This window comes from Chenopodium album, chromosome 7 (assembly GCF_948465745.1).
Source record: "Chenopodium album chromosome 7, dcCheAlbu1.1, whole genome shotgun sequence".
NCBI classification, from domain to species: domain Eukaryota; kingdom Viridiplantae; phylum Streptophyta; class Magnoliopsida; order Caryophyllales; family Amaranthaceae; genus Chenopodium; species Chenopodium album.
In genome coordinates this window covers 33,656,966-33,666,392 of record NC_137840.1, presented here as the reverse complement: position 1 = coordinate 33,666,392, position 9,427 = coordinate 33,656,966, and the positions used below count along the sequence as shown (strand labels likewise).

At 39.9% G+C, this 9,427-nt stretch overlaps 1 non-coding gene across 1 annotated transcript; it reads left to right on the top strand.

Annotated features, from left to right (window-relative positions):
* The first annotated feature begins 8,820 nt into the window (after positions 1-8,820).
* On the top strand, positions 8,821-8,927 carry LOC145641345 (small nucleolar RNA R71). The gene has a single exon (XR_014115381.1). It is a non-coding gene; the product is annotated as a small nucleolar RNA R71 (small nucleolar RNA).
* The last annotated feature ends 500 nt before the right edge of the window (positions 8,928-9,427 follow it).

Here is a 9,427-nt window from a genome sequence, read left to right as displayed (position 1 = left end):
GCATACACCAAACTGATTTATTTTGCTAACTAACTGATTTTTAAAGCAACTAAATAAATAAATAAAAATTAAAGAACTAAATAAAGATTAAAGATCCTAATGCTTGAACCAAGAAAAACCCTTTCAAGTGAAAGGTAAAAACTTGTAAGCAAAATCTAAGTAAAGAAAATTCAAGAAAGTTCAAGAAAGTGAACTAGACTCCAAGAAAAACCACTAAGCAAACCGTGACTTTGCTTTGATATCCAAGAAAGTGTCCATGCAATGCTTGGCTTGAATCAATGTTTAGGGACAAGCTATCTTGATGCATGATAAGCAAATCTTCGAAGTTCTCCATGCTTAGACTTGCATCAGTGCGGGCTGCTTGGCGCTGATGGCTAGCACGCCCAGCACAGCTTGTGCGGGCTGCTTGCGCACTCGACCAGAAAGCCGCACATCAGTGATGCGGGATGCTAGCTGAGCGCCTTGCACCTTGCGCGCGTTGGCCCAGCACAGCTAGCATGCTGTGCTAGCATTGGTGCGCTAGCACGCACCATCCAACCTAGGCTCAGCTTAGTGCGCATGCTAGCCACCATGCTATACCAAATGCCCCTAGCACTCGGTTTGCTCGGGGCATTCCGATGCTAGGGGTATTTTGGTCTTGTTGATTTATTATTTTCGTGTCTCGTCTTTTATTATTTTGACTCGACTTCCGACGCTCGATTTCGACGCTCTAAGCTCGAATTTCCTCTAAATCTTTAATACTCGGGCGACGAATTAATTTCTTCCGAATTAATTCATCGATTTGGTTCGTATATTTGCTAGGGTGTGACCCGAAGGGTTCAGTCAAGATTAAGCTGTAATATTAATTATACATTAATATTAATGATCGGAAGCGGCCTCCACCCAGGCATTCTAATCACTTGACCTTGCTAAATTTATTAGCTTTCTAATAATTTTGAACCCGCTATCAGAATAATACACTTGTTTGAAGGACACCATTCCTTTCACATTCGGCCATGTAACTTCCCTGATTGGGTTGCGAACGTGGTGCTTGTAAAGAAGCCAAATGGTACTTAGCGCATGTGTGTTGATTATACTAACTTGAACAAGGCATGTCCAAAGGACAGTTACTCGCTCCCAAAGATCGACAGCCTTGTCGACTCTACAGCCGGGCATGCCTTGATGAGTTTCATGGATGCCTATTCCAGCTTCCATCAGATACCCATGTGGAAAAAAGATCAAGAAAAGACAGCCTGTGTCACTGATCAGGGGTTATTTTGCTATACGATTATGTCGTTTGGCTTGAAGAATGCGTCGGATACTTCCCAACGAATGATTAATACAATCTTCATTAATTAGATTAGGAGGAATGTAGAGGCGTACATTGATGACATGATAGTCAAATCCAAGCTACAGATGAATCACCTTGTGACAGGCTAAAGTCGTATCACCTAATCAAAAGAAATTCCTAAATCCTCTAACTAATGCAGATAAGGAAGTAGGGTCGAATCCACAGGGAAACAAGTCTTTTTATTCCTAATTAATTAAGGTAATCTAAATTATCAAGTAACCAATATATTATAATCAAAGGAAACTAACCTACGGATATTAAGAGTAAAGAGAAAACAATGAATAGAATATCTAGGGCATAGGTTCACCAATAAATAATATTCTAGGGTAAAACATAATAATCAATCATCAATGCATAAATTAGTCAGATCATAAAGGGCTTTCGCTACGTATTACAATCACACAATTAATTTACCGGTATTAAATCTCATCTCGAGTTAACCATTTATAAATTAACCTGCCTAATGAAACTAGACCTAAACATCAATTCTCATCTCTCGAATCTCGAATCAATATTGTCAAACTCATGCATAAAAGATCAGGCCTAATCTAGTCACAAAGCATTAAATTAATCAATAGGAAATTAATCTAGCATTGATAATCAACAACAATAAATTACCCCTTCATATTATTTTTGGATCCCCACAAACCCTAGAAATAAAAATACTCACACATAATTAAATCTAAACAAATCAAAACAATAAAATAAGACATGATGAAAGAATTAAAATAAATAACTGAGATTAAAGTAGAAGAAATCGTTACCAAAGTAATCTGGAATTAAGAGTAGAGTTAAGAACAAAGTATTAGAGAGAGAAACTAATCTAAAAGCTAAGTAGAGAGAGAAAATCTAAGAGAAGAATTAAGAAAGAGTAAAGAAGATACTAAACTCGCTTAAAGGAAAAGTATTTATATTAAGCAAGAATCCTAAACTAAAACAAACTTAAACGACGCTAAATAGCTCCTAAAAAATAACACGTGCCCGATCGGGCGAGGCACCGCCCGATCGGGCGTGCCTTTTCTCATCAGGTATGTTTCTCGCGCCCGGCCGGATGCGAGTTCGGGCGCCCACTTTATTTCCCCCGCCCGGCGGGGCGCGCCTTCGGGCGGTAGCTCCTTTGGCCGGGCGGTACTCTTGGGCCACTCTTTGGACTTCGATTGGGCTCCAATTCTTCGGACCAATTAGGATTTTCTCTTCGGGTCTTGAATACTCGGTCTAAATGCCCCGTTATCACATATACCGAGCCCTTAATCACCGGTTTGATGGCTCTAATCGGCCCTAGGCTATGGAAACTGGTCTTGCTTCTCCAGTGCTCGTAGTTGCTCCATAATATCACGGGAAAATGCTCCAAAAGCGCAAATCCCTACAAAAGTCAACCAAATATACGAAAAACCTAGAAAACACCAATTAGTAATAGAAGTGGCTCTAAAGAGCCAAAAACACTACTAATTATGACTAAGGGACGGAGGTAAAACACTATATAAAATAGACATATCAAACTCCCCCAAGCCAAACCTTTGCTTGTCCCTAAGCAAAGACCTCATCAATGAATAAATAAATATGCTTCACCCTAAAAAGTAAAAATCAAGCACAAACAATTCAAGGTAAATCTAGTAAACATGCTTCAAAGTCAACCAATCAAATCCGTCCAATTACTCTTCCTCCCTAACAATTGTCAAATTGAGCAAACCACAAGAGCATATAGAATTCAAGACTAGTGCTCACACACTCAACTCTCATTTATGTGGCGAGTAAAAGATGTACTCGATCGCTTTCCAACCAACCCCTTTAATGTGAACAATGCCCTCCCAACTCACACTCTCGTGCGTATATAAAGATGTACACTCAACCTACAAGTCGACTCGAAATATGTCAAATCATAACTTGCATTGATAAACAACACTTTCACATTCATATAACTCTATGCACAAAGGTCAGAAGGTCTTTAAATCTTGTAATGTAAGGCAAGGGTAAAGAGTAGGAATCATTTGGGAACAAGTGAGAGAAAAGCTATGCTTAAGGGAGCAAATCCTAATAAAATCAAGGTCAAAAATAAATGATGACCAATCATCTCCAACATAACCAATTCCAACAAGAATCCACCAAATACAACTCCAATCATAGCAAACAATCCCAACACTTACAATTCCACTCATAAAAACATGAAATGAAGAACTGGAGTGAATAAACAAACTTTATTTTTTAAACTTGAATTTTTCATTGAAACTCAATTTTTTTCCCTTTGATCAACCTCCAACTAGAACATTTGAACATTGAACAATTTTTTTTCTTTTGCTCTTTTTTTTTTCTTTTGAAGCTCACTTTTTTTCATAACATCATACTTTATTTTTTTTCTCAAGAGGATTAAACCTTCAAACTCATCAAAAATAAACATGATCAAGAACAAAATAACTTCTCAAAACCCACCCAAATTGTGCAAATAATAAGCACACTGCAAACTCCCTCACCTCACTCACTAATAGCTCCCCCAAGCCAAGCCTAGGACTAGTAACCAATGGGGCAAAATAGGCTTGTAATGTGGCTAATAAACAACAAAAAGTCAAGGAAACAACATGGGTAGCAAGAAGGGAGCAAATGTATCTACAATCATCTGAAGGCCACCTAAAAGAACAAATGCCTTCATCTTCAACAATGTGCATAATAATGAGTCGTATAAACATTACTTATAGTTGCAAACCAATACTCAAATTCATTGACATACCAGGAACTAAACACATTCCTAACCAAATCAACTAGTCAAGCACTATATTCACAAGTAGTTGGGCAAAATTGACGCATGTTAGGACATCTAAGCAATCAAACTTCAAATCATGATCAACAAATCCACAGTGCTTATCATCATATACCAAGAATCAAAACAATATTTTCCAAGTACGGGGCACAGGGAAGCATGATTTATAATTCATTGGAACGTATTTTTGGACTTTTTTTTATTTTTCAATTTTTTTGTATTTTTTCATATAAGAAAGAAATAAAACTAACCTAGAAAGCAATAAATCTAAACTAAGAAAACACACCAAAAACAAAAGAAAAGAGAAAAAAGAAAGATACCAAATCCAAAATCTCCTCCAAGCCAGATTCAGACAATGTCCTCATTGGCTCGGGAACTAGCCCAGCATAGCTAGTCCTCATCATCCTCATCCATGGAGCGGAAACCTCCACCTCCGATGCCACCTGCACAACCTACACCAGAAGAGCTACCACCAAAATAATCAGCGTGAAAACTCCCCCCAGCCGATCCCCCAAAAGGAATATCCTGGTCGTACCCATGGAAGACAGAATAGTCAGTATAAATACCATGGGCAGTGGGATCCCTATCGTATCCCTGGGGTGGAGGCTGAAACCAGTCAGGGTAAATGGCATCGTCGGGAATGTTGCCCCGACGAGCATAATTATCATAGATAGGGTAGAGAGCTCTACCCTGGTTCCTCTCAAGGTACCCTAACCTATGGTCAATGGAGCCTACCATCCTCCTAAGATCAGTGTGGGAATGCTCAATACGACCTAAAGCCTGACCTATACTTTGAATGTCCCAAACTGGGTTAGAGTCAACATGGGGGACGGAGTGAGACATTCGAGGTGGAGAAAGTGCTACCTCGGGCTCAGGCTGGGGTGGTGGAACTGGTGGTGGTACTGGTGGTGCTTGCCCCCTAGCATGGGCAACTAAAAGGTCGTATGTGTAGGACGCTTGCTTGGGGGGAAAGGCGGTCAAATTAGGACTAGGTAGGGAAAAGATGGGCAATGGCTGCTCGGTCCCAGTCCTAATACACCAGTGGGGGGTCTGCTCATTATCCAGTCGTACCCAACCTAACTCCTCAAAATACCTAGCAGTCATATAGGTATCCGGTCCACAGTTAGTCATATGGTGGGGTCCACTCTCAACAAAACCGGCCTTTTTAACTGCTATCCTAGTGATAAGGCCTCCTATATGAATAGGGGTACGAGACTGGGTACAGGCTGTGGCATGTCTACTCAGGTGGTGGATGATGTATCTACCTATGTTCAGTTTACCAAACTCATACACATAGTGTCCTATAATAGCTAGTTCGTTGGTTTGGGCGTTATGAGGCTCATTCCTACCAAGAAAACACAAACCCGCAAATCTTTGCCAGATTTTTGGGATAGGGTGATAAATAGGTTTCGTACTAGCATGTTGGGGGTCGGGGGTCGGTAAACCAGTTAGATCATGATAAATATCACCCATTTTATAATCAGCATGCCACTGAAATGGTAATTCAGAATTCAATTCAAATAATTTAAAAAATTCAACATATGTCAAACTAATATTCCTATTGTTCAACCTAAAAAATAAATTCGGTCCATTTCTACTATTTACAACTTTCAAAGAAGACAAAAATTCACATGTTAATTCACGGTATGTAGGATAGTGCATGTCAACGAATTTTCTCATTCCTATGTCATTCAAAAATCGTTTAACAAAATGATACTAACCATACGATTCAAGAGTAGGGCGGTGTAACCACCATGAAGGAATTACCTCCCTCCCGACAAGGTGTTCTAGCCGTTCCTTTTGCTCCTGGCTAGCAATACGGATTGTTGGCCAATAGGAGAGCTGCAAATCTGGATCGTACTCCTCCCTCGAGTTAAAACTCCTCCCAAAAATTGATCGAGCCCTCTTTGAAGCCATAGTAGAAAAATGGGTGTGAAAAACATTTAAATGAAACTTGAAAATTTTTATGTAGGATTGTAGAGGATGAAGAGAGGATTCAGAATATGTAAAAATTAATGAATTTGGGTAACAAATGAAGAGAAGATCTTAGAGAGAAGGTAGAGGTTTTAAGGTTTTAGAGAGAGAAAGTTATGGAGGAAAAAGAAAGAAATGAAGAAAGAAAGAAGAAAGAAGAATAAGGACGCGGGGTGTATTGCGCCCGGTCGGGCGATCTAGCCCAAAAATTTCTCTTCTCTCGCGCTCGGTCGGGCTCCCTTTGCCCGATTGGGCGATCTAAAATGTCCGTATACATCAAATTTTGCGCCCGATCGGGCGAAAATTCCCGATATTCTAACCTTACTCTCGCGCCCGGTTGGGCGAAAATTAAGTATTTTCAACCCTTACTCTCGCGCCCGGTCGGGCAAGCTTCGCCCGATCGGGCCCGAGGCTAATTGGACGATTTTTTTTTCTTCTTTTCTTTAATTTTTGGCTAACTCTTTACCTTCAAACCTGTACAAAAACTCATAAAACTCATTAAACTCCCTCCTCTCTCTTCTCATAAGAAAAAGGAAGAAAAACTAGCCTAAAAAGCATTAAAATATGGGTTGCCTCCCGCAAAGCGCTGGTTTATCTAGGTCCTGCGTGACCTTTTTACCAAGTACAAGAACTAGGACCCTTGGCCTAACGCTTGGTCGGGTGGTTTCTCACCCGGTCGAGCGATGTTTAGGCTACGACGCGGCTTCAAGGCATACCATGTGGGACGCCAATTCACCTTATCTGATGGATCCCCCTTGACTTGGACTGGGGGCTCTTCAATGCTACGCACTAAAGATCCCTTTTTGATCGATGGTTGCTTCAAATTTTCACTACATTTAGTACTTGCAACTCGATCTGGCGGAACACTTATTGTAGGCTCAATTAGCATAGCTTGCTTGTTTAATTCCACCTTCTCATCCTCAAAGCCAAGACCGACAGTGTAGAAGGCTCTTTCTATTGCATCAACTTCCTTCTGCCATTTGTCTATCTCATCTGTAAAGGATGCAACATAAGATACCGCCTCCAAGGGATCTTTTACAAGAGCTTGGGGCTTGTTAGGATAATTTTGAACCACATCAACACTAAAACACTTCTCCTCTGTCATGGGGCTTTTAGGGGTATTATTAAGATTAAAAATAATTTTATCATCCCCTACCGATAGTGTCAATTTGCCACATCTCACATCTATAATTGCACCTACAGTGTTAAGAAATGGTCTACCCAAAATAATTGGGATTTGCATATCCTCAGCCATATCAAGAACAACAAAATCAACAGGTATATAAAATTTACCTACTCTAACAGGAACATCCTTTAAAACACCTAGGGGGTATTTAAAAGAACGGTCAGCCATTTGTAGAATAATATTAGTAGCTTTTAATTTACCCATATTCAGCTTGGAACACATAGACAATGGCATAACACTAACGCTAGCACCCAAATCACATAATGCATTATCAATCATTAGATTGCCAATATGACAAGGGATAGAAAAATTACCCGGATCTTTCCATTTAGGTGGGGATTTATTTTGAAGTACGACACATTCTGCAGTGAAAGCTATTGTCTCTACCTCACTAATAGATCTTTTTCTTGTCAATATTTCCTTCATAAATTTTGCATATGCAGGAATTTGTGTAATTAATTCAGTGAAGGGAACTATTACCTGCAAATCTTTTACCATCTCTAGAAACTTACCAAACTGCTTATCCAAATTTGTTTTCAAGTGACGATTGGGGAATGGAAGTTTGATGACTGGATTTGGAGCCTTATTGCTCTTATTTGGAGCTACTACCTTCCCTGGAGTCGTACCCTGCAATGTAAAATCAGATATATTAGTACTATTCTTATCCCTGCGGGGCTATTAGCTACATTGTCAGGTTTAACGGAATCAAGATTAACATTATTTATTAAAACAAGTCCATCATCTCTGGGCATAGGGGCCCCTTCATAGTTTGAACCACTCCTTAGAGTAATTGCATAGGCTTGATGCGTAGACCTGGTCGGCTATGCTGGCAGGGGTCCCTGTTGACCGGCTTGCAGAGTAGTAGAAATTTGCGCAATTTGATTATCTACAATTTTATTATGTGCTAGGATCGAATCAATTTGGGCATTTCTACTCTCCATGTGCTTCTGCATATTAGCCAGCATCGCTCTAATTTCTACCAAAGTAGAGTCGGAAGATGAGGAGGGTTATTGTGGCTGGTTCTTCTTGCCAGCATTGGGGTGGTAATATTTCTGCTATTGTTGTTGTGGCGCCTGTGGTTCTTGTGGTGGTGATGGATTTTGAACATTGGTACTCCGGTAGGAAAGGTACGGATGATTCCGGTACCCAGGATTGTAGGTGTTGGAGTATGGGTTATTCTGCCTATAAGCTTGAAAGGCATTAACTTGCTCCACGGAACTCCTGCAATCTTGCTCCCAATGACCTAGAATTCCACAATTTTCACAGAAAGCCTCATTAGCATTATTATTAGTTGCAGAAACATTAGCTATGTTTGCAATACTAAGATTATCTAATTTCTGGCAGATAGTGGTTAATTGAGCTTGTAAAAAGGATACATAATCGACACTATGTTTTCCTTTATTAGCAAAGCGTCCGGGGTTCCCATATTGGGAATTATGTATCGCCATATCTTCGATAACTTGACCTGCATCATCAACATTAAGGTTCATAAACCTCCCACTAGTTGCAGAATCTAATATTATTCTAGATGAATTTCCAATACTATTGTAAAAGGCTTGGATCAACTGCCATTGTGCCAAATTATGGTGGGGCCTTTCTCTTTGTAGATCCTTGAACCTCTCCCAAGCCTCATATAAAGTTTCATCGGCCTCTTGGGAAAAGTTCTGAATAGCACTCCGTAGTACAGCTGTTCTCTCTACAGGGTAATATTTGTTATAAAAATTCAAAACAAGAGTTTCCTAGTTAGTTATACCAAGTGAAATTCTATTTAAACCATTAAACCATAATTTGGCTTTTCCACTTAAAGAGAAAGGAAAGAGAATCTCCCTGATTTGGTCTTGTGTGACCCCAGCTTACAGTACTGGCAGTAGTCTGCAATATGAAGATTGGGGTCTTCACCCTTAGCTCCACTAAATTGATTCCTTTTTATCATCGTTATAAATTGGGGTTTAATCTCAAACTGTACCCCATCAAGAGCTGAAGTGGGAGTAAGGTGTGGAAAATCTATAAGCTTTGGTTGTGAGTAATCACTAAGCTTCTTAGGTACCGCCATCTCTGATTGCGGATCTGAAGATACCACTGAATTGCTAGAAACAATTGGAGGATCTCGGTGATTATTATTATCACCAGAACTCGCCAGGATTTGCTTTTAGAAATTCTTTTGTCTATGGAAGGATCGTTCGAT